Genomic DNA, 7134 nt, shown 5'->3' on the forward strand with positions numbered 1-7134 from the left:
TAGTTTTAGGCTTTACATTTTGGTCTTTGATCCATTTTGAGTTAATTTTTCTATATAGTGAGAGGTGTGAATTCACATTCATTTTTTTCTTTTTACATATGGATATCCATTTATTCTAGTCCCGTTGGATGGAAAAGCTATTGTTAGGCTCCTGCAGTTGTCCTTATATATGTGGGCTTATTTCTGGACTCTATATTCTGTTTTAAGATTTTATTTATTTATTTGAGAGAGAGAGAGAGTGAGCGAGAGAGAGCACATGAGCAGGAGCAGAGGGAGAAGGAGAAGCAAGCTCCCTGCTGAGCAGGAAGGCCGATGTGGGGCTTGATCCCAGGTGGGATCATGTCCTGAGCAGAAGGCAGACGCTTAACCGACTGAGCTACCCAGGCGCCCCTGTTCTCTCTCTTTTTTTCAAGATTTTATTTATTTATTTATTTGAAAGAGAGAGAGAGAGTGCACATGTGCATGAGTGGGGGGGAGGGGCAAAGGGAGAGGCGAGGGAGAAGCAGGAGAGCCCAAGGTAGGGCTCTATCCCAGGACCCTGGGATCATGACCTGAGCCGAAGGCAGACATTTAAGGGACTGAGCCACCCAGGCACCCCTCTATATTCTGTCCTGCTGATTGATCTGTTTATCTTTCCACCAATGCCATTTTTTTTGATTACTGTAACTTTATAATCATTTTTGAAAACAGGTGGTGCTAGCCCTCCAACTTTGTTTTTTTCAAAGTTGTTTTTTGCCTATTTTAATTCTTTTGCAATTTCATATGACTTTTAGAATAATATCATTTTCTTTTAATACTCGAATTTATCCTATTTACAATAATTGTTATAACAGATATGTTTGGCTGTGCTTTTGTGATCTTTTTTTATAATCATGGGTGACCCTGATGTAACTGTCACTTTAGCAGATGCTTTATCTTTTCATTGATATTCTTCAGCTAAAGAGTTCCATAAGTTTACAAACTTATGTATTTGCAAAATAGGACTATTTATTATTTGCCCTTCATTTATGAACCATGTTTGGTGACTGGGTCCATGATTATCTGCTCTGTACATCATTTTTATAGATGCCAGTTATATCCCTTTCCAACCTTTTCTGTCTAAACAACATAACACCTCTTTTTTAAAAAGCTTGTCTTCGGGGCGTCTGGGTGACTCATTCGGTTAAGCATCTGACTTCAGCTCGGGTCATGATCTCGGGGTGTTGGGATCAAGCCCCACGCCGGGCTCTGTGCTCAGCAGGGAGTCTGCTTGTCTCTCTGCCTCTCCCCCCGCTGGTGCTCTCCCTCTCTCTCTCAAATAAATAAATAAAATCTTTTAAAAAAAATAAAGAGCTTTTCTTCATATAGTTACCATCACACCCCATTCTTTTTTCTTTAAAGATTTATTATTTATTTTTTTTCCAGAGAGTGAGTGCGTGAGCACACAAGCCAGGGGCAGGGGTGTGGGAGAGGGAGAGGAATTGAGAATCCCAAGCAGGACTCGCTGCTGAGCATAGAGCCAGTCACGGGGCTTGATCGCAAGACCCTGAGATCATGACCCTAGCCTAAATCAAGAGTCAGACTCCTAACCAACTGAGCCACCCAGGCACCCCACACACCCTATTCTTCTGAATCATTTTAGGTCTTAGACCTGATCCAGAATCATGAAATCTTTCCAGAGAGTCCAGTGATCAGATCAGCACCTAATATTCCCAGGGTGGAAACACTGTGGTTTTGTACAAAGAGAGATGACCTGATTGATCATCAACCACCTTCTCGATGCAGCTTGGAATAAATGACTCTAGCTGGTATGTGTTTCCCCAAACAGAGACAGGGAGCAAGAGAGGTCAAGTAGTGTTTGAGGCTGGGGACCTTTGTCCCCCAACTCCATCCCTATCCCCACCCTTAGACTGTAGCCTTAAAGATCTGTCAGCACCTGGGAGGGCATGCATTCTTTGTATATTGTCATCATCTCTATCTGCAGGCTATGGGGACAGGAATGAGGTGCCTTGGTCCCACGGATTTGACTGCCTGTTGGGGAAACAAGATACACACATGAAATAATTAAAGAGCAGTTCAAGCCTGTGTGGCATTAAGAGATCTTGTGGTCGAGTTTGGGCTCTCAGCATTTAGGAAAGGGGGCTCCATAGGTGTGCACTCTACTTATCAGGGTGTAACCAGTTCAAGGGGTCTGGGGACCTTGGTTGGGACCTTGCTGGATGGGCATTATTTGATTAACCAAAACAGAGCAGCAAGGGCATGGCTGGCCTGAGAAACTCCGTGAATGAGGCTGGAATGTTCCCTCAGGGGACCATGAGGAGACCACTGGGCTTCAAGCCCAGGCTTGAGTTGGGAAATCATGGGAAACAAGGCTGAGTAGGTAGGGTGGGGTCAGACTGTGAAGGACCTTTGAAAACCAAGCAGATGAGTTTGGACTGGAAAGCTTTGCCGAGTACAGCTGGTGTGGCCACAACCGTAGATCTGAATGTGTGCCCTGGGGTAGGAGTTGGCGCCAGCTCAAAGGCTGAGGGAGGGGCTAGGCAGAGGCATGACCACGACGGGAACTCCATCTTCCTCACACCCAGTCGGTGGACTTTCTGCTGCACCGGGCCTAGTTGTTAGCTTTTCCAAGGTTTTCACGTCCACTCCATACAGCTTCCTAACGGCCTACAGGCAGGGGGAGTAGGTGGTGCAGGCCAGATCGCCCCATGGCTAATGGTGTGAGGGGAGGCAGAACCACTGAGAAATACCCACCTGGCTCACCTACCTACTGGTCTGCCCTGCTGTTGCCCCGGAGCCACTCTCTAGACTAAGGCAGGGTAGCTCCAGATGGCCTTTCTCAATGAAAATGTGTTAAGGATAGAAGTGACACATTAACCTAATATCACCCACTAACACATTAACACTAAATGGTTTGTGATTTGTCAGAGTGGTGGGGAAGTCATTCCTGGGGAGATGGGATGGTGGCCTGTGGAGTCCTGGCCGCTACCAGGCTCAGTCAGAAGAGCTCCGGGTCGCACGCGGTCTGTAGTGGAGAGGGGGGCGGGAGGCCCAAGGCTGTGAGAGCCATGTGACTAGGCATGCCTGTGGTTACATAGCCCATTAATGGCAAAATTGCCTTAGCAGAGGTTTTCCAAACTTTCCCACCCAAGTGCCCCAGACTATTGATTTATATCCTAGAAGCCTAGAAGGACACAGTCTCGTAAATTTCTTTGAAGTATGGCATTTTATCATAAGTGTGAATGTTGCAGTCTACCGCCTAAATATATTTTCATTGATTTCTCAGCAAACAACATGGAAGCTCCTGAAAGATGCACTGGGTTGGGACTGTGGCTTTGATTTCCTGCTGTGTGGCTGGGTCAGCTTTAGCAAGCAGGCCCTGTCCCTGTGAGACCTGCTTCTGGACAGGTCAGAACTTACAGTTTCGGGATCTTCGCCCGAAGTGCTGGAAGGCAAGTCCGTCACCTGCAGCATGTTCATTTGCCTGCTGTCCCCATCCCTGTCCCCCTCCTTCGTTCAAACTTACTTGATGGAAAAATCTAAGCCTTTGTGTCCCCAGGGAAAGTCGTTGGACTTGCTCAGTGGTTAGCTCTGGCCTTATCCCAGCCTTTGGTGGGTGAGCAGATCCCAGGGTGGGATGGAGACAGTGTGGGGCTCATGAGACTCCGAAGTAGGCATGGATTAGCTGAGGCTGTGGCCACAGATTCCCTAGCCTTCCCTCCTCCACCATGCTCAGGCTGTGGCCCCTCATTTGGTCTCACCTTTAGCTTGGAGTGTTTACAGTACTCCCAGTTAGAAAAAAGAAAACCTGCCTGTACTCTCAGAGCCTAGCATTGCCCCTGCTCATCTCTTGGTGGCTGAGAACAGAAGAGCCGTCAAGGCCTCCAGGCCAAAGTTATCCTTCTCAGTGACCCAAGCACCTCATTCCTGTCCCCATAGCCTGCAGATAGAGATGATGACAATATACAAAGAATGCCTGCCCTCCCCCAGCTTGGGCAAGGTGGATGAAGCACTATGAATATTCAGGTTTCACTCTGGCAGGCAGCAAGCCTTCATCCACACCCCCCTGCCGGCCAGGGGTGCAAGGGGGGGTTCCAGACTCCAGTGCCTGGAGTGACGAAACCACAGCAGGTAGGGCCCTGGGCAGGCTGTCTGGGCTGGGCGGGGCGGGGCAGCCGGCTGGGTGAGGCCCAGATTCCCCAAGCTGATAAGACAGCCTGTAAACACCCAGCAAGGGGAGGGGGCAGAGGGCAGGCGACCAGATGGCAGGAGAAGGGGGGAACCGGAGCCCAGGGCTAGCGGCAGGAAGTGGGGCTTGATGTGGAAACATCCTGTCCAGCGGGGGCTAGACCATTGGCCATCAGCGGTCACTCCCTCCACCAAGGAGGCAAGCTCAGCACAAGGTGGGGCTGCCTGGGCACCAGGCCGAGAACCTGGTTCCCCACATCTCCAAAGAACATGATTAATGGGTCTCTGTTATGGGTTATCCTACCACCTAACACTGCTGGTGGGGGGGAATCGGGACCAAGCTACCCTCCTCGCCCCCCCCCCCACCATGGAGAAACTCAGCAGTGGACTTGTCTGAGAGAATCTGACTCTCACAGGGAAGTCCTAGTCACCGTTATCAGTGAGGAGCATCGATTGGAACGCCTAATTGTGTCCAGGACCTCCTGTAGCCATCTGAGAAGCACACATTTGACGCGCCGTTCTGTTTCATCTCGTAGTGCTTTCTAATTAGAACCTTAGAGGGTCAGAGCTCGTGCGTGGGGCCTTTAGCAAGGGAGCGCCAGACTCATTTGCTTAACTTTACAGACGGGGACACTGGGATCCAGAGAGGGGCACTTGGTGACGCTCATGGCAGACCTAAATTAAAGCCCCTGGTCTACAGCATTTTCCACTGCCTACCCACCCTGTTGCTTTAGGTCCCGCCACCAGCCCTCATGCATGGCTGGTTGGCCCTGCTTTGCACACTCGCCCAACCTCAGCATTTATCCTTGCTTAGGGTTGTGGGGAGGCTGATAGGAGGAAAGTGCCTCAAAATCAGAAGTCTGGAGTCTGGCCTGAACTGCTGTGTCAACTTGCACATGGCCTTGAGTGAGCTGCTGCCCCTCTCTGGGCCTCATTTTGTCTGTTTGTTTGTTTGTTTGTTTTAAGTAACAGTTTAATTAGGGGCACCTGGGTGGTTCAGTCGGTGAAGCGTCCGACTCTTGATTTCGGCTCAGGTCATGATCTCAGGGTTGTGAGATTGAGCCCCATGTCGGGCTCTGCACTGGGCGTGGAGCCTGCTTAAGGATTCTCTCTCTCCCCCTCTGCCTCTGCCCCTGCCCCCCCTCTCAAAATAAAAAAATAAAAATAATAATGAACAACAGTTTAATTCGATTTAGTTCATTGCCATACAATTCAATTATACACTCAAAGTACACAATTCAGTGGCTTCAGTATATTCACAGAATTGTAGTTTCATCACCACAATCCTCTAGAATATTGTCATCACCCCATAAAGAGACTCTATACCCATTAGCAGTCACTCCCCATTTTCTGCCGACATCTGGGCCTCGGTTATGAAGAGATATTTGCTACAGATGTATTTTGGGGAGAAAAAAACCAGCAATATTGATTAGGTAGATGGGCTAACCCAGCTTACCAGGAACTTAGATAGGAAGAGAACCTACCTCGAGGAGAATAGGGTGGGCCTGGTGATAAGCCCGTGGCCCTGGGCCTTCCATCTATGAGGTGCTCAGGGCTGACTTTCCATAAATATTTGAATAAACATGTGCATCAATACCCTGAGATAAGAACCCAGACTTATATTATGTGTAAGCCGAGAGCAAGTGTATATTTATGGGGCAGGGCCATGACATGGCCACTCCAGGTCTGGATCCAGGAACTCTCTGGAAGCAGTAGGCCCCTTGAGGTATAGGAATAGAGTCACGTCCTTCATCAACAGAGCTGGAAGCCTTCTATTCCACTTCCCCTTCCTCCATAGCTGGCCACAGCAGTTCAACTTGTCACCATTTTGGTGCAGACTTGGCCCAGAAAGTTAGGATTCACTTATTAGACGGAGCTTTGGTTGGGATTGAAGCCCTGAAGGGGGTGGGTCACAGACCTGGGAAGCTTTTGTTGAAGGAGCATCACAGAGGTCCTGAGCCTTCAGAGTTGTGTGTTGTGAGCAAGCCCTGAGCTAGGGATCTGAGCAAATGGGCACCAGCATGGGACAGTGGGAAAGGCACAGACTTTGAGATTGAAGGCACACAGTCTGGGTTTGAATTCTGCCTCCTTTTTTTTTGACTAGGAAAATGACTTTATTTTTCTGGTGTGGGCGGGTGTCTAGTCTTAGAAGTTGTGGAGTTGCTTCTTGGTGCCGGCAGCCTTGCTGACCTTAAGCCCGTTGAAGGGCACAGTCTTTCAGAAGGCCTGGCACTCACCTGCTCTGACAGTGTCACCAATCTGGAGGTCCCTGAAGCAGGAGACCGGCGTGCAGACCTGTTCTTGTGGCATCTCTTGAAGCAGTTGTACTTTCGGATGTAAGGGGAGTAGTCATGGTGGATGACAGTGGTCCTCTGCATCTTCATCTTGGTCACCATGCCAGACAGAATCTGCCCTCAGATGGAGACATTAGCAGTATAGGGCCATTTCTTGTCAGCATAGGTGCCCTTAGTGGCCTCCTTGGGCATCTTGTAGCCCAGACCAATGTTTTTGTAATGTCGCGGGAGTCTGTTCTTGCCAGTTTCTTGAAGCAGGACCCTCTGCTTATTTTGAAAGACGGTCAGCTGCTTTCGGTAGGCACCCTCCGTCCAAATGTCCACCATCTCACTCGCCGCCTGAGAGAAGGTCTGCCTCCATTCTTGACGGGCCATGTGACTTTGGTCACGTTACCTAATCTTTTCTGAGCCTCACTTCTGCTGTTTTTAAAACGGAACTATTAAAACAGGATTATTACCAAAAGAGATTTCACTGAAAACGAAGTTCAGAGAGCGTAGTAGTTGGAACTAAACCTAGGTTCGAACCCCAGCTCTGCCACTGATGAGCTACTTTGTAAGAATTGAAGGAGCTAACCCCACAGCTCATACCCAACAAGCGTAAATCCCTGCCACCTTCTCTCTGCGCCACGCTGTCACCCTGTAATTTTTACCGCTTGGCCCTTTTCCCCAGGTG

General features: G+C 49.1%; 1 pseudogene; it reads right to left on the bottom strand.

Annotated features, from left to right (window-relative positions):
• Positions 1-6312: 6312 nt before the first annotated feature.
• On the bottom strand, positions 6313-6887 carry LOC116647209 (annotated as a pseudogene).
• Between the last annotated feature and the right edge of the window lie 247 nt (positions 6888-7134).

This window comes from Phoca vitulina, unplaced genomic scaffold, assembly GCF_004348235.1.
Source record: "Phoca vitulina isolate PV1807 unplaced genomic scaffold, GSC_HSeal_1.0 scaffold39, whole genome shotgun sequence".
NCBI lineage: Eukaryota > Metazoa > Chordata > Mammalia > Carnivora > Phocidae > Phoca > Phoca vitulina.